The 19,145-nt window shown below is 37.4% G+C and overlaps 1 protein-coding gene across 12 annotated transcripts in view; it reads left to right on the top strand.

Moving 5' to 3' along the window:
* ZMYND11 (zinc finger MYND-type containing 11) overlaps positions 1 to 19,145 on the top strand; it is a 108,113-nt gene that overhangs the window by 6,467 nt on the left and 82,501 nt on the right. For 3 of the 12 annotated variants that reach the window (XM_089533533.1, XM_089533530.1, XM_089533532.1), the window contains 2 exons: positions 13,257 to 13,379; positions 18,609 to 18,902. The exons of 8 other annotated variants lie outside the window; for them this stretch is intronic. The gene's annotated coding sequence lies outside the window, so the exon portion shown is untranslated. The remainder of the gene's footprint in view (positions 1 to 13,256; positions 13,380 to 18,608; positions 18,903 to 19,145) is intronic. One more of the 12 variants, XM_089533531.1, reaches the window with a different exon arrangement.

Here is a 19,145-nt window from a genome sequence, read left to right as displayed (position 1 = left end):
CTTAACTAAAAATTTTGTCTTCATGCTAGGTGTGAGATTGCTTTGGGACACATTTACAGCAGAAGACCAAATGAGAATTCCAAAGAGAATTGGAAGCACAAGCCAACTTTATATTAGTACAGGAAACATACTAGAACAGATTAATCCAGATTAATGGCCAATGGCCAAAAGGATGAAACTGACTAAATGTTGGATTGAAATGGAATGGGGTTATATGTAAGGTACTTACAAAGAGATTAGCAGAGCGGTATGGCACTCTGTCTTCCTGGCACACAGGTTAGCAAAACAAAGCAGTATAGCCTTTAAAATGTTAGGCCTTGGGAAATGTTTTCTTGTTTGCATGAGCAGAATGGTATTGTCTGGTTGTATTGGAGTCTTTTAATAAATTAGCTGCTTTATAGAACTGGAAAATGACAGTCACTGAAGAGGTTCTGATTGAATGTTTGACCATGGAATATATAGAAACTGGCAGGATATCAGTTATTAAATATGTTATATCATGGGTCATTTCTTAGTGTGGCATTCTGACAAGCCAGGGTAATCAGTTCTGCAGGACTGTGTTATTCCTTATTGGGAAAGCACAGACAATTAAATCTGTGTATGTGCATGTGAGACAGAAGTCAAGAATTCCTTAATCACACAATTTGCAGTTCGTCAGTCTTTTGGGGTTTGTTACTGATAATCTTAAGGGAATGCAAGCATACATAAAGTGGAAGTGGAAAGTATAATCAGAATTATTTCTTCCACTGGCTTTCGTTTTAGATGAATCCAACAGCTAAATAAATGCTTGTTTGCTTGAAAATGTTTATAGAGAACCAGATGAGTTACAAAGTGAAAATACTGCAAAATATTTTACATTTTTGATAATTAATTCTACATTTTATTGATACGTTTCTTTGTTTATTGTAATGGTTGCCGACTTTATGAATAGGCACTTGATGCCTGATCGTTGTTGGTACATGATACTTTTTTAATGCATTTCCTAGAGAAATTTAATTCCTTATGACACTAGTAATGTGTTACTAAATGTCTTCTTTCACATTAATTGCTCTTACAAACCATAATTTAAGGGGTTTAAATCTGTTGTGAGTATAATGTGGGCATTAAAGAATATTCCAATCAATCATTATTTGTATCAGAAACACGATTTGTAAACCTGTGGGTGTGGCATAGTGATCTCAGTGTTGGACTAGGATTTTGGGAGATGAGAGCTAAAATACCTGCTTGGCCATTGAAACACATTGCGTGGCTTCTGCCAAGCCACCCTTTCTCAAAACCAGCAGAAAACAATGGCAAGACACCTCTGAACAAATCTTGCCAAGGAGACAACATGGTAGGTTCATTTTAGGGTCACCATAAATCAGAAATGACTTGAAGACACAACAACAATCACAACCTTGTCTTCATTAGTTCAGCAATGAAATATATGATACAACTTAATTTTATCTTTACTTTAAATTTAACATTTATTCCCCACCCTCCATATAAGTTATCATGATCACTTACAAGAAAAGCAATAGAAAAACAAAACAAAACAGTAACATGTTAATAGACTAAGAACAGCAGGTCTAGAAAGTAGAGGTGCAGTCGGTCCGCTATATCCACTATTTTTTTTATCCACAGATTCAACCACCTACAGCTTGAAAATATCCAAAAATAAAATAAATTCCCAAAGCAAACCTTGTTTTTGCTTTTATATAAGGGACACTATTTGGGACACACTTATATAAGGGACACTATTTGGGACACACTTATAAGGGACACTATTTGACTATGCCATTGTATTTAATGGGACATGGGAATCCATGGATTTTGATATCCATGACGGGTCCTGGGCATTTGTACCAAGGGCTCACTATACAAAGATATAAGGCACATACTGGGGGGGGGGGGGGGGACAGATCAGTAAGAATATAAAACTTGAGTAAATAAAAAGAACTTTGCCTAGTGGCCAAATATCATCTTCTCCCTCATTTCTATTTACCATGTAGACTATATTGTTACTGTTCCTATTAAATGGACAGATTTTGTTTTGAGGATTGTTTGGAGGAGCCTTTTTAGTCAAGTCATTTCTGTAATGATCTAGATCAGTAGAAACTCTTGAGATAAATGAATGGAAAATTTATCTGCTTCTGCAGATACAGAGTTTTGTTGGTAACAGTATAAACATTTTTTAAGTAGCAAAAAGAGTCTTCACTGATGGGTAGGCCATGTCATGATGTTCAGTTCTCCAAAAACTTTAAAAGGTATTAAAACTAATGCAGAGTAAATATTGCACCAAACAAAATGCCTTAATATGTATCCATGTCACGTGTTTCATGTTGCTTATTCATTTAGCCATGTAAGTATCACCTCCCAACCCAGTCTTGCACTTGCCTACTTATGATGTGCATAATTTCATGTGAAATTAAGAAGAACAAATTCTTCCGAGATAGTAAAAAATCAATTTTCTCTTCATGGCACTGCCTTTACAATGTGCTGTTTATTTATTTATTTATTTATTTTTTAAAGGCACTGTGGCAATCATTTAGCCAAAGGATACCACACACAAGCTTTTGGCTATTGGCTAATAGAAAGTATAATGCACAGTTACTTTGAAAGTACTAGAGAGAGAAAAAACTAAGGTTTGAATAAAGTCAGAATTTGCTTACTACTTTCTAGGACACATTTTTTCAGTACATATATATCACTTTCCTACCATCAAGGAATTTCTGAGCTCCTTGGAAAGCTTATATTCAAGCTTTGATCAAACCAGCTTCAGTGAGTTTGGTATTCTGTATGCTTTCAAACTATACCTTGGAACTGATAGTGACCAAAAGATGTTGTTGAATTAAATCTGGTTGCTTGTTCCAGTTAGAGTAGGTCCACTGCTAAGTGTTACATTCAAGAGTAGGACTAATAATTGGATTTCAGCTGTTGATGTTCTTTTCTCTTTCTCCAAGTTTGGGAGATAGATGCATCAGTAACAGATTTACTGATAAAATCACCATCTTGGTAAGAGAGCCTAAAGATTTCATACAGAAACATGTTCTACAAACAGGACCCTGTTTTTATTTACAAATGCCCACATTGTACATGTGCCAACATACCCACCTATCCCATGTTTAGCATTTTTACACATTTTTGAGAAGCTTTGTTTGTTATATGATCAAAATCTTTGTATTGTAGACAGTCTCTTGGGGGGGATCCTGTGTTTCTGGATCACTTCAACAGAGGGAATGGAGAAAGTAGTGGGACAGGGAACTGTGTGTAATTTTCTTAAAGTTATATCATCAAACAAAGGGATTTTTCTTGCCATTTGGATTTCTATCCAAAGATTGAGGTGTGGTAGTGTGATAACAGCTTCATTGTTTTTACTTGCAGTATGAGCTCCCTGAATGCTGATGTAATGCTAGCATAGAAAGCTGGAAAATTTGAAAACATCTACTGATCTGTCTGTTAAGGATCTGATGCTTGCTAGTTCCCGAGCTACCCACCCCAGCTCCTTGGAATCCTATTTTAAAACTTAAATTAAAACAGCTGTTTAATTTATATATTAATTAAAAGTAAATTTCTTCTATGTGTCTACAGTGTAAACATTCAGAACAGAAGAGATAAAATGGACATGCCCTTTAGATTTGCTTTCATTTTACTTTGATGAAAGTAAAATTTACTCAGTAAATCTTAAATTTTATTTTGCCAAGGCATTATAGTATTTTGCTTTTCCTACTAAGTCTATAGAGCAGAATGATCTCAAGTTTTATTAGTTGCAAATAATAACCTTTGTTAACCCAGCCTCCCCATTCTGGGAATTAGAGCTGCAGCAAGAATTTCTGTTATAGATTTTTGGTTATTTTGGTTTCTCAGGATTTACAAAAATGTGCAGAAAGTGGTATGAAATTAAGTCACGCTGTTATGTAAGCACTTACTAAAATCAAGAACAGATTATTATTTCACTACAGATTCTGAACCCTGAACAGTAAATGTTTTCTCCCAGGTAGTACAGTGCTATGCTGTTCTAAGAAAGCTAACCATAGATTAGTTTGGATATATGTATGTATTCAACATGGAAATAACACATTAAAATTTTGTGATGTTTCCAGGATTATAGAACATAATGCAATGTAGTAATAGGATGACAATTATGTATATCATCATCATCATCATCAACAACAACAACAACCAAGTCTTTCTGTTTGCCCGTTTTCTGTTTAATTTTATTTTTAGTTTTTTGTGGGGTTTTTGGGCTATATTGCCGTGTTATGGAAAATTTTATTCCTGATGTTTTGCCTGCATCTGTGGCTGCCATCTTGGCTGAGAGAGAGTGATTTACCTGTTAATCTGTTTGTTGGCCTGTTGGTGAATAATCATCCCTCAGGTTGGGAGAATATTTCAGGAGGATTTGTGTCTATTTAATTAGTGATGCATTGTCTGCTGGGAAAGCCCCCTGACCCTTGGTGGTTTTCATTTGCATTTGCTGGGTCCTGATTTTGGTGTTTTTCAGGACTGGTAGCCAAACTTTGGCCCAGTATAGACCATCCAAAAAGGGCGGTCTGCCAGCGCCTGGTTTTGCTCCACGGGGAAGCCGCAGCTTCGGGACCACGGGACTTCCCCGCGGTGCAAAAAGAACCACCAAAAAGCGGGTTCTTCTTGCAGCGCCATAATGACACCATCATCATTATGGTGCTGTGACATGCGGACGCTAGGTGTCAGTTGCGTCAAAATGGTGGCGCCCATTTATACAGGGCGCCATCATTTTGACGTACAGAAGATGTGCTAGGGTTGCAGGACATCTGTAAGAAATGCACCGAGGCAACCCTAGCACGTTGCCAGGACGTGCTGTGGCTCTCATCTGTATTGGGCCTTTGTTTACTTTCAGAGTTTCTTCTTTCCTGTTGAAGTTGTCCAGGTGTTTGTGGATTTAATTTTGTTTGGCATTTTTGGAAGTCTACAGCTCACAGAAGGGCTAAGGAGCTGAAAATTGGCCACTGGATCTGCTGCAATTGCTCACCTATATTAGTGGCTTAAGTATGAGCAATTTTCATCAAGCATGATTAATCTTTGTATTTGTATTTGTATTTGAAACTGTGGATTGCATTTGTTTTGCACACCACAGTTAAATGTTGTAGATACACTGAGCTGCCCATGGATGAGGCATTTTTGCTGTCTAGTGACAAACAGATTTTAGAAGTGTCTTCATATGTATTCCTCTTGGTAGGACTAGTTTAATAATAATTAATAATAATTTGTTTTATTTATATACTGCTATTCCAAAGATCATAGCGGTGAACAGCAAGTAAGCTAATTTGCCCCCAACAGTCTGGGTACTCATTTTAGCGACCTCGGAAGGATGCAAGCCTGAGTCGAGCTTGGGCCCTTTTGCTGGTCTTGAACTCGCAACCTTGTGGTTTTGAGTGAATGGCTGCAGTACAGGCATTTAACCACTGCGCCACCAGGGCTCCTGGTTTGCTGAACTAAATTATTGTTTTATTCTATGTTGGTAAGTTTAAATAGGATGAATACAACAGACAATGGTTAGTTTTGATAGAAGGTTTTCTAGACTTAGGTCCAGAACACACTGCAGAAATAATCCAGTTTGAGACCTCTTTAACTGCCCTGACTCAGTGCTAGGGAATTCTGGGATCTATAGTTTTGTGAGACATTTAGCCTTCTCTATCAGAGGGCTCTGGTGCCACAATAAACTACAATTCCCATGATTCCTTAGTACTGAGCCAGGGCAGTTAAACCGGTCTCAAACTGGATTATTTCTGCAGTGGACCTTAGTGTACTTCCTCAGATAGATCTGAGGAAATAGATTAAGTTTTCAAAAGCTTATGCTGCAACTTCTTTTGCTCAGTTAGTCTCAAAGGTGGTACAAGACTCCTTTGCATAATGATATTTCAGACTAACATGGTTGTGAATTCTAGTTTTTATATGGTTAAGCATCATTTCTTCAGTAAGGATAAAATTGCATGCATGTAAAAATTGTTCAGTGGCCAGACAAGCCTTTTAGCTCTAATAATCTTAGAGCCAGGGTGACACACAAGTCTTGTAAAGGACAGTGTGGTCCCCCTTCTGGCAGTTCATAAGATTTTATTCACTGCTTGTTCCTGTCAACCATTTTGATTTTTACACTTGCCTTTTTATTGAGAAATTCTTGATTGACATAACTGACAGCTAAGAAGATTGGCATATTGCTCTGCTGTTTGCATTGGATATGTCCACATGATAGCTGTAGCGGTCTCGGTTGAGAGGAATTGAGAATTAAATGTAATGGAAACATCTCAACCAAGAGACTTTAAAATGGTTTCTCTCACAAGCATCTGGATGTGTGAGGACCAAGGGATGAGACGGAATGTCATTGTTGGAGCTAATGTATGATTTCAGAAAATCTCACATATGTCAAAGACCACTTTCTTTCCACAACCCATGTGCCATAGTTGTTAGGATTGGCTGCTTTCTCTGCTTAGTATCATAGAACAGAAGTTCACCTTTTTAAGTTAATGTCAGGCTGGACACACCTTACAAAACATGATAATTAATGTATTGCTTAACTACCAAAGTGTCCTGTTTCTGAGAATTAATATATATCATTCATATATAGCATGCATGCTAATATTAATTTACAATACATTTGTCATAAAATTGCTGCATGTCTGTGATAACTACAGATGCCTGTAGATACATGTATATGATTTTATGTATATACTATTTATCCATGTATTTAGTAACTTGCATTTCAACTCTGATCTCCCACATATGTTTCTTTCTGTACATTGTTAGACAAAGAGAGGCTCCAGATTTTAAAAAATCATTCTAGGAAGAATCAATAGCATGGTGTGCAGCTTGGTTTTTGCTGAAAATTGGGAAAGGTTTTGGTGATTTGTGTTCCCTGCGGTTGCATATCCTCTTCATCTTGGCTTGACATTGACTACTTGAGCTCTGCCTGGGAACAAGTGCCATCTACAGTTATCCTTTGCAAACCTCTCTAGGCAGTCTTTTGAACTCCCTGGCCCTAAACTGTTTTTGAGTATTTTGTGGCTTAAAAACCATGACCTTGAATTGTTATTCTCCAAGAAGCTGGGAGAGACAAAGAGAAACAAAATCAAGAATGATGTTAAACAGTTGGTAAGGAGAACGTGTCATTGTGTTCTTCTGGGACATTTTTTTTTTATTTCCAGCTATAGTAAATAACAGTAATTCTATACGAAATAGGCACTTGGGACAACAACTGGGCATCTTGGGACAGATATTAGAGAAAATTAGATCTATGTACCATATTTGAGTTCTTTTTAAAGTAGAGTAAAAATAGTAAACACCCTAAAGGCACCAGGTCCTGTTTGATCTTGGAAATTAAGCAGGGTTAGCTCTGCTTAATATTTAGATAGGAGACCACCAACAAATACTAGGTGCTGTAGGGTATATTTCAGAGGAGGGAATTGGCAAAACCACCTCTGAATATTCCTTGCCAAAGAAAACCCTATAAAATTTATGATATCACCATAAGTTGACAGGCGACTTCAAGGCACATAAACAAAATACTGTGGCTCTTTTTTTTGTTCCTACTTGTAATTAAAAATTCAAAAGCCCTGTTGCCTTGAGAATTAGTTTATTTTTATAATGGTAAGCAGACACTATACCTGATGGGTATGAAGCTGAAGGGGAATGTCTGAAAATAAATAAGCCATTCTGAGTTAAACCATGCAAGGAAACATCTAGGGAACAAAGGTTTAAAACCAAATGAAGGCTTTGGAAATTCATTTAAAAAATGAAAGTCTATGAATAAAAACTTTCTGAATGCTGACCTCCTGGAATACTGAGCCAAATCATATCTGTTGGAAACTTTTGACAATATGTTGCCTTGTACCAGGGACGTAGCCAAAGGGGGGGTTCTTGGGATTCGGACCCCCCCTTCAATGAGAAAAATTAATGGTGCGTGCTGCTGCGCTGCCGTGCCCAAGCCCCATTATAATGGTGGCACTTAGTCTGGACCCCCCCCTTCCTAAAATCCTGGCTACGTCCCTGCTTGTACATATTCCTGAAGACAGGGAAATGAGTACTTCATGGAGAGAGTTGGCTCTTGAATTATGCAAAGGGCAGTGGCAAAACGGAGATTTCCTCCCTACAAGATTAGAATACGTAATTAATCGGAAAGAGGAAATCTTTTCTGCCATGTTCCCATTTCTTCACTGGCAAATCAGGTATCAAGGGAGGGCATTATTGGGAGCTTGTTAGAATATTTGCTATTTTTTCTTCTGGCAAGTTAACTTTTCCTGAATGCAGAGCAGTTATGGTTAGAGGCACTTTAGTAACTGCCCAGATAATGTTTATAATTGGAATTGGGGGGAAAAAATCTAGATTTGCTTCAATAAGTCAACTGTTTTGGCTGTTTTTCTCAGTTGGTAAAATTGAAAATACCAAACCCCCAGAATGTTCACATATTGATAGTTTGTTAGAAATACCTTGTGCTGTACAACTCGCAGTTTTAAACCTGCTGGAGGAGAGCCAAGCATATAGTAAAAGTGTGAGTGAATGTCTTTCTTAGACCAAAACCATGAAATCCAGTCCCTCCAAGCTGTAGTGCATATTTAGAAGGCTATGAATATCACAGCATTAACTAATTTTGAATGCTTTAACCAGGATTCAGAACTTGGTGGAATGCCACTAGGATAGCTGTCCTGTTGAATATCTGCATCTCATGCAGCTCTTGAAGATGCCAGACCTTTAATATGGAAAGGTGGTAAAGAAAAGAAGTATAAGGATAACAGAGCACTTTTGGCTGGATGTTTATGCTTCTTTGCATGCAAAGAAGCATTAAAAAATCTTGTGTTTCCTATCTGTGAAATTGTCCCTCCGAGAAGAAGGAATAAAAAATAAAATAAACTCTGAGAGTGCAGTAAGTTTGTGTGTATCTATACTGGTCAACCTTACATGACCCACTAGATGATTTGCATAATGAGCCAGTGATTGCAAATTTGATTACCTGGATTTGGAGAATTATAATATTCTAAGAGCAGGCATGAGAGAGAAACATTCCTGATGCCCTCTGAGGATGGGGAGAAAAGAGGGAAAATCTGAATGTTAGAAAGACCAGCAAAGAAGAAAAAGCTCTAATGAGAAAAAGAGAGAAGACAGCAGAAGAGAAAAGGTGTTATGGCAGGGGATTGGGAGGAAAGTAAGGGGCTTCTATCCCACTTAAAGCTGGTACTAGCTAAAGTAATAGTGCAGTAGAGAAGTGCTACTGAACAGTGCCAGTCCATGAGCCATCAAGTGCTGGTCCCTGTAGAGTTTCCATAGAAACACTTGAATCCTAGGGGCACAACTATGATACCAGACCTTGCACTTGCCATTCCCCCACATCAGTAAGCTTAAGAAACAGCCCCTCTTGCACTTCCCAGGTGCTCTGCAGCCGCTCCAGGAAAACGAAAGAAATAAAAATTGAATAAAATTAAGGAATAAAAAACAAAAAGTAAACACCATTAACTTGTAAGACACAGGGTAGGCAAAAGGTTGGGAACCTCTGCAATTGAACATTGTGGTGGGAGTGGAATAGCAAATTTGAATCCAAGTGAAATTGCTTCTTTTGCCACTGAGCACACCTTCCTTAATGTGCCTGGAACTGAGTGATCATTGAAGAATTGTATTGAATGCTAAGTGATACTATGAAGTGCCTCATTTTACCAAATAGTAGCAAATGGAAAAGTTTCTCTTTCTTTTCTGTGTCGTTTTTAAACTGACTTTCTGAGCACATGTATTTGGACTTGAATGTTTCCTAGCACAAACAAAATTAGACCAGGATGTAAATGAATCCTGGTTATTGAATTTAGTATTCTTGGGAGGGGGAGATGAAATAAAAACAGTTAAATAGCTACTGAGAACTTGGAAGCATTATTCAGTGCTTGCTCCATTCTTGCAGTTTTGGAAATCGCGTCCCTCGCTTATGCATGAGGGATGAACGGAGGGGGAAATAATGGAGCACATGCCCACGGTGCGCATGTGCGCATTCCCACAGTCACACACCTATATTCCCGCAGCCACACACCAGTGGGGCTTGAATATATGCAAAACTCTGTTTTTGTGGGGTGGGTGGGTTCCGGAACGGATCCCCGTGAAAGCAGAGGTTCAACTATATTTTTGAACCACAACCATGGTGGTTGGGAGACTCAGGGAGTTGCAGTCCAAAAGTAACTGTAATAGGCTGGGGGGATGCTGCACTTTTATCCTCATAGTTATGTTTTAAATGCGTTTTCATTGTTTTTAATTGGTGGTGTTTTTAAGAGACTGGCATATTTAATTGTTTAATTGTATTACCTTTAATAACTTTAATAACTCTTCAATCTGTAGCAACCTGGCTAAACTAGTATGTAGCCAGAAAAGGTAGCCTCCCTGTGTTTGAAGCCTTGGACCTTGTGCTGATGGTGACATACTTGTACAGTCTAATGTCTGACTCTGTTAAACTAAATTCTTATCTGGAGATCCTCTTCATCTGCTAATACATGAAGTTAACTTGTATTGAATCAGATAGTCAGTCACATCTAAATCCAGAACTGACTAATCTGACTGACAGCAACTTTCCAAGCATTTAGGTAGAGGCATGACTTGCCAGTGATAAAGTTTGTTATAGCCCAGCATATGTGAAAGACTATATATTATGTACACCTTTTTAAATCAGCTGTAGTTCACTAGTATCTCTCTTTCTCTTTCTTTATGTGTGATCTGGCAATTACTTCTGTGCTTATTTTTTACATAGTCTTTCTCAAGGAAATGGTGAACTTGTTTAAATCATGTCAGTTAAATTATTATTGAAATTGCAAAAGGAGTGGGGAAAGAAAATATAATCATGTGAAGTGAGTCCTGTTGAGTAGGATTTCTGAGCTGCTGTCCTTTCTAACACTTCGTTTTAAGTCACTGATTTGAATCAGTTTTGATATGATGTAATAACATATTTCAAGAACATGTTTCCATACTGGTTGATGATAACAAATTGTCATAACATTTGTAAAAAGTTATAACCATTAAAAGATACTAGTATGTAACCAAATAGACCCTTTATACAATATAAGAGCAGGATCCAGTCTAGGAAAAAAATAATTAAATTTGATTTGGCATATTCTGTATACAAATGCAGCTTACCTTACACTATCAGTTTGTTTGTCCATCTGGTTCAGTACAGTCTTATCAGGTCTGCACTCATTCTTCAGTGTCTTTGGCAGATATCTGTGTAGCTGAAAATATACATTAAACCAGGGATTTTATGCTGGTAAATCAGGCATTCCATCCGCAACATAAGATCCCATTCCGTCCTATCTGTCTGTCTATTTCTTTATTTGTACCCCACCTTTCAACACTGAGACTCTGACAAGTAGTTTCCAAGATAAAAGGAAATGCAGGTAAAACATCTTGTAGCTAATATACAAAGGTCCAAAACACACTGCAGAAAAAATCCAATTTGAGACCGCTTTAACTGCCCTTGCTCAGTGCTAGGGAATCTTGGGAACTGTAGTTTATTGTGGCACCAGAGCTCTCTGACAGAGAAGGCTAAATATCACACAAAACTAGAGTTCTCAGAATTCCCTAGCATTGAGCCAGTTAAAGCGGTCTCAAATTGGATTATTTCTGCAGTGTGTTTTGAACCAAATTTAAGTTTAAAATAGGATTACATTATGTAATTAAAACCATTTGAAACATTAACTCATAAAATGAAAGTACAGTTGCCCCCCCCCCCATTTGTGCCCCTCGCCCGTTTATGGGTGGCAAACGGAGGGAGATAAAAGAGGGCATGCCCTCGCGGGTACCCACAGGCGTGTGCCGCCATTCAAGCCAATGGGGCTTGAATAGTGGCAAGTTTCCATTTTTGTGGGGAAGGGGGTCCGGAACGGATCCCCTGCAAAAACAGAGGGCCAACTGTAGTACAACATCCTTTTAATAATAATATCAAGCCCTTTATGTGTAAAACAGTCATTTTACAAAAAGCCACAGGAGAGTCTCTCTCATGTGTTGTTTATATGTGAAAGGTTTTCAAGCAAGGTTACTTCCTTCATGTCTAAATGTTCACCTAGAGATGTCCAGAAATGGATTTGGCAATTTCAGGCAAAACTGTATTTCTGCATGACATGGAAAGTAGGGGCCCAGCCCAGCCAAAGTTGAGCAAAGTAGTGTCCCTGTTCTTCAGTTTATATGGAGACTAAATCATAGAAGTATTCTTTTAGTTAGAAGTCACAGAACTAAATGTGTTGTTTTTTTAAAAAAAAAACTTTGATTAGGTTGTGCCCTAAATATTCACTGTTTATTTGAAAATCATAAACAACATTTTTTGCTATAATAAATAGAAAAATGCAGCAAACTGTCATATACAGTGGTCCCTCCACATTTGCTGGGCTTAGGGATGAAGGACCCCCGTGAATGTGGAAAAAACGCAAATAAAGAAATACTATTCTTTGTATCTGAGAGAACACCTCTCTAGGAATCTCGGGTCGTCCAGTGCAGCTCCGTGGTCAACCTTAGCCAGAAGTTGATCATAAAATCATGCTGGAGGACCTACAAATGGCTATAGAAGTGTTTTCTATAGGAACCTCTAGTCAGTATAGTCAACATGTGGCAGAGTTGCGCTGGAAGACCTAGAGATTTATACAGTGGACCGTTGTTATATGCTAGGGTTTGTTTCCAAGAGACCCTGTGTATAACAAAATCCGTGTATTCTCTAGTCCCATTAAATATAATGACATAGCAAAATGATGTCCCTTATAAAAAATGGAAAATCAAGGCTTGATATTTGAAATTTATACTTTTTTTGAACATTTTCAAACCATGTATGCTTGAATCCATGTATAAAAAAATCCGTGTATAAGAAGGGCCAACTGTAGAGGGACCATACTAATCAAAACTGAATAATCAAACCCACAAAAGTCAAAGCCTCAAATGTGGAGGTTAACTGTATATTCATTTTAAAAAGTTAAATCTCCCACCCCATGCTTCTTTGTTTTGTATAGAAAAATTGGCTTTTAGTGAAAATGTTACCAAAAAGAAATCAATTCACTTTCTAATGCTGTAGTGTAAACTTCAATGTGTGGGGAGGGAATGTATGAAAACTTCAAACAACCCTAGCCATCATATCAAATGCTAAGGGATTATAAGAGTTGTAATTCAACATCATCTAGAGAGCCATGTGTTTCCTATCCCTATTTTAATTCCTTGATATATATTACATAAAATTAGGTTTTTAAACAGCATTACAGAACTCTGTTGGTTATTCTAAATTTGTTGTTATGTGCTTCCAGGTCATTTCTGACTTATAGTGACCCTAAGGCGAACCTATGACAGGTTTTTCTTGGCAAGATACGATCAAAGGAGGTTTACTATTGCCTTCCTCTGAGGTTTAGAAAGTGTGACAAGCTTTCCAGGTAATCCAACACTCAACCCACTACACCATGCCGGCTCTCTCATCCATTGAATTAATTGTTCAGCAGTGAATCAACAACTAGAGAAATTCTGTTGATTTAGTGGGTCTACTCTAGTTGGGAACAATAATAGGATTGAGGCCCATATATTTAAAAGTGACATTTAACAGAGTTGTTTTGTGCCTTCAAATTGTTTCTAATTTCTGGAGACCCTAACCCAAACCTTTCTATCATGGGGTTTTCATGCAGAATTTGTTCAAAGGAGGTTGTCATTGCCTTCCTCTGAGACTGAGGGAGTGTGACTTGCCTAACATCACCCCATAGGTTGACATGTCTGAGTCTGGATTCGATCCCTTTTCTCCAGAATTCTAGCCCAATACTCAAATCACTACACCACACTGTTTAGCATTAACAATAATTAAAAGTAACAATTTTTTCCAGGGCGTGGAGGAGCACTGATGTTTTATTTAACATGTCCAGAAACGAATAGCTTCTAAACTTGAGTTCCCAGCCAATTTATCATCCAAGGATTAATGTGACTGAATCCTACTTGAATTTAACTATACACCATCATATGCCCTTTGGCTGTTTTGGGAGGGATACCTGCCAAATATTCCATGAGGGGAATATTCCAAATATTCCATGAGGGGAAATGTCAGTGTATTAAATCAAGAAATATATCAGAGGAAGTCTTTGCTGTCTTCTGTTATGACCACAGAGACACACAGGCCACTCTCTTGATTGTGAGCTTCTTTTTCGTCATTCAGAATATTTATATTTTTCTGTTTCCTTCCAAAGCTCCTTGAGCTGATTATAACCAAATTAGAAAGAAAATATTAAACCACAGAATAATGAAACAGTGACGAAGCAGAGGTGGAAACAAAGGGACAAATAACATTCTGCAGTAGAAAATACATATAAACTTTTAAATCTCTTAGAGGATTTGAAATGCCTTCTACGATAACATTACAGTACTTCTTCTCAGAGAATTAGATAGATATACATTGTCCTTTGCCATAGGAGGGAGAGCCAAAGCCTTGCACACATACTACTGTGAAAAATGACCTGTTCCTGCTTAATTAAAGTGTTGTTGTTGTTGTTGACTGCAAGTCAATCTCAACTCATGGCAATCCTGTGTATGCAACATCTCCAAGACTCCCTTTCCTCCACTGTTCTGCTTAGTTCCTGTGACTTCATACCCATGACCTCCTTAATAGAGTATACCCATAAAGCACAGTGGTCCCCAAACTGTGCCTTTTAAGAGATTTTGGACTTCATCTCTCAGAAGTCTCAGCCACGTTGGCCAATAGTCTAGGATTCTGGGAGCTGAAGTCCAAAATCCCTTAAGGAGCACAGTTTGGGGACCACTGATCTAGCATGGGGCCTTTCTCTCTTTCTACTTCCCTCCACCTTTCCTAGCATTATTGTTTTTTCCCAATGAGTCTTACCTGCTCATGATGTGACCAAAGTATGACAGCTTCCATTTAGTCACCTTCAATTGATGAGGGAAGTATAAATCTCACCTTCAAAAACATATCATAAGATGTGGGGTTGTAGCCACATTTCTAGCACAGTGGCCACAAAAATAACTTCTAACTGTACTGGTAGCACCAGTAGACCTGACTTTTTTTTTCCTCTAGAGAATTTTGTGAAATCACATGACATGGACAGAGGAAAAACAACCCTGGCTGACATTTTCTACCTGTGGGTTTGATTTGATTTGATTTTTTAATGCATCTTCCCCATCCTGGTTTGGTCCCCTTGCCTGGAAGATTACTCACAGCTTTCATTACTAAATATTACTTAGTTGCTAAAATGTTCTTCAACTTGTAAGCACAAAATTCTGCTCTTCTCAAATTCATTAGCACTGGGTAATGAATTACTTTTAAATATGCAGCCGCACATTAATAATACATTAAAAGTAATCTCTTAGGTAATAACAATCTGAATGCATTTTGTGGTTTATGTTAGACATATAAGATCAGTATTTAATCTGTATTGATAAAAATGTTAAAAATTCAGAGCATTGTGAGGTAATTTGTTTTTCACTGGTTGATAGTAAAAAAATAATTAAAAAATTAACAAAACAGTTATCTCTGGGATTTCACTGAATAGAAACTATTTGTAGTAATTACTGTGCCATCTTTTACTGAATTGATGGAATACTACAATAAGGTTCTTGGTTTATTGCTTTTTACTACAACTCCCAAATTACAGAGCAAAGTGTTGTGTTTTGTTTTTTTTACGATGTGTTTGTCTCCCACCTTCCTCATGTAGTCAAACAATGGCTCCAGATCATATATTTTTGGTCTCTGGTGCTAGTACTATTAAAGATAAATCACTAAAAAGCCACCATTTTGCATTTCTGGTAGATAATGAATCGGTGACAGATATTTCTAAATTCCACTTTGAACGTTCACTTATAGTCTCATTTAATTATGTAAAGCATTGTAACTAATCACTGCACTTGCAAAGATCTCACTAGAACAGGAATGTCAGCCTCGGTGATCTGGCTGGATTCCAGGCTTGATAATTATGTTCTGCTATTCTGAATTGCTTTTGCATTTTCAACAGGGTGTTATGACTATTATTTATTTACACAGAAATGCATATGAATGCCGGCTGTTTGCAGTGCAGTACGCTTGCTGCACAGAATAGCAAAATCCTGTCCCCTCCAAAATCATTTAATATTTTGTGCACAAAAAAGACAAAAATGCTAAGTGGAGCAGGCTTAATAGGTGTCAGAGAACAGGTGGGTTTTCAGAAGATTATAATGGGGAAAATGGAGAGTGTGTGGCAAATGGGAATCCTTTCCCATTGTAAAACAGTGGAAGACTACATTAAGGAAGAAAGAAAGAGAACATAATTGTAACCATTAAAGATGAATTGGAAGAGAACAAAAGACAGGGAGGGAGGGAGTGTCTAGCTGTATAAAAATTGCTAGAAGAATGTACTATGTAAATTTTATACTTGCTTGTTTTATCTTCAGTTCACACAATTTTTAGGCATCATCCTTGCACAGTGTAGGTTCAATTATGACACACAAATGATATTTATGGCAGTTTTAGCCAGAAATATTTCCAAAATTTTGTAGCTTTTTAAAGACAATCTTGCTGTTGTTTTTGTTTTGTTTCTGGTGAATCCAAATTTGCTCACAGCTTAAGTGACACATTTAAAAGTTGACCACAGGTAGATGTCTGACACAAGCTACTTAACAAAACAAACTTACCTTTGGAACCATGTTGTTTAACCAATTTTGATGACATTTTGAGGGGAAACTAATGTTAGGTCTAATATTTATCCACAAGGTATTTAGGATTCTGAATTTGAAAATGACAAAACCGTATTCAATTGCAGTTTATGTCAGGTGAAATAAAAAGCTAAATTGTGTTACAGAGGATTAAATGCTTCATATTTAGAGATGTAAGCCAGGCCTTTTTATAGTCTGTTGTACCCATTTGAAATGTGAGAATCCAAAATGGCTGCTGAAATAATGATTATCTCAATTAAAATGAAATATATGCATAGCTTTTGTGTTATTACAAAACCTTTCATAACTGCAGGTTATTTTGTCAGGTGCATGCCATGCAACTTGAGATATTCTTAGCTGTTGATCATTATCTGTACATATTGTGAAATCTAGTATTATAAAATGGTACGTTTTAAAAAAAAACTTGTAAAGTTTAAATTATATGGGGAACATGAAGCTATGTTTTTTGACAGAGAAAACTAAATATCTCACAAAACTAGAAATCCCAGACAGTGTTTTATTTCTGCAGTGCAGATGCAGCCCTAATGATATGGCTTCTGGTTTATGAGGTTTGCAAGCAAGCATCAGCTACACCCAAAATTATTAAACAAATGAAAAAAAATGAGTACAGGTCTTGTGGATAATAGATGGAAGTAGTTTGCGTATTTGCACTAATTTTCTACTCCCCCTTCTCTTTCAATATTTTATTAAGAGGTTGAAGTTTTTAATTTTATGTATTTCCTTTCAGTTTATACTCCCCACCCCATATTTAGCTGTTACCATTTACAGGGGTTTTGACAGAGCTTTCTTTTTCTTTAAAAAAAAAAAAAAAGTTAAGGAGAATACAGATATTTAGAGGCAAGCATAATTCCATGTTCTCTGCTCATGGACTCAATTATGAGGCACAGTCCTAAGCATGTCTACTCAGAAGTAAGTCCCATTAACATCAGTAAGGTTTAGTCAGAAGTAAGTATGCATAGGACTGTATCTAGTTATGCAACCTTGTAATGAGTTCTCAATTCTAAGGTCAGTGTCTCTCCAACATCCAAAACACACAGCAGAAATAATCCAATTTCAGACTGCTTTAACTACCCTAGCTTAATGCTAGGGAATTCTGGGAACTGTAGCTTTGTGAGACATTTAACTGCTTCTGTTATAGAGCTCTGGATTCCCTGGCACTGAGCCAGGGCAGTTAAAACAGTCTCAAACTAGATTATTTATGCAGTGTGTGTTTGGACCTAAGTCTTGCAGTCCCAGATCCCGAGAACTGAACTTTAGGATGACTTCTTGCAAAGATTCAATTCTGCCCTCCAAATTGCTGGCTGTGAGACTTGTAGATTCCCCCCATCACTTGTCAAGTGTATAGAATACAATCCAAAGGCAGTTTTCACTAAATTAAATCAGAAGTTCCAAAGACATCTATAATCATAAATCACAATGTATGAAAACGCAAAGACTATTTACACAGCAAATCGAGTTGTATTTTGGGACGTTCAACTGAAGAAGCCATTTCTTTGTGCAGTTTCTTTTGTGACTTGGCTTTTTGCCCAGATTACATGTTTCCTTAATGATTATGGTTTGATCCACAGCAGTAGAGCATGAGCAAGGAAACATGCTTTGCACGTGCATCAACAAGATGAAAGGTCTAATTAAATGGGTGTTGCATGGATGCGAATGGGATATAAGCAATCCCAGATCTGTACATAGCAATCAAAGGCTGGCAATGAACAGGGCTTTTCTCTTTGCATGGTGGATTGCACGATCCACTTCAGAACTTATTGTACTGAGATCCTTGTTTGAATAATAGTAGGAACAACATGCTGTGTAATTTCCCATGAGTGAAAATGTAGGGAAATCTCAAATATCAGATGAGGGAGCTTTGGATACGAAATGGAAAGTGAACATGGTTTGATCTATACTACCAGCAATTGGAAAGTGAATGTTGTTGTGTGTTGTTAATATCAATATTCTTTTAATTTTAGAGGTCATCTGTATACACCATAAAATATGGCTGCAACTCTGAGGGAATCCCGCTGAACTGAGTGTCGCTTAAATTCAGTTAAACATACACAGATTTCTGTTACATGCCTGGAAGAGATCTTTGTTAAGAGAAAAGTTTGGCTATGATCCTGTTGGTCTGCATAGTCACATCAAGAGTGAGTGTGACAAGAAGGAAAAAAAATACTACTGTGAGGGAAGAAAACACTTTCCTGTCACCACTGCCTCACCCTGTATGCACAGAGTGATTACAACCACTTGTGTGATAGTTCAAAGAGGTATGTACCTAGATATGCACAAAATATCCTGGCCTTTGTGATCTAAAAGTGATTATCACACTGCATTTAGGACTGCATCTGCACTGCAGAAATAATGCAGTTTGACACTGCTTTAATTGCCATGGCTCTATGCTGTGGAATCCTGGGTTTTATAGTTTGTTGTGGCACAAGAACTGTCTGATAGAGAAGGCTAAGTATCTCACAAAACTACAAATACCACAATTATATAATATTGAGTCATGG

The sequence above is a fragment of the Sceloporus occidentalis genome, unplaced genomic scaffold, assembly GCF_023333645.1.
Source record: "Sceloporus occidentalis isolate IW3139 unplaced genomic scaffold, rSceOcc1.0.p SCAF_7, whole genome shotgun sequence".
NCBI classification, from domain to species: domain Eukaryota; kingdom Metazoa; phylum Chordata; class Lepidosauria; order Squamata; family Phrynosomatidae; genus Sceloporus; species Sceloporus occidentalis.
Note: the sequence above shows the minus strand (reverse complement) of the source record. Positions and strands in the feature narration are given on the sequence as shown.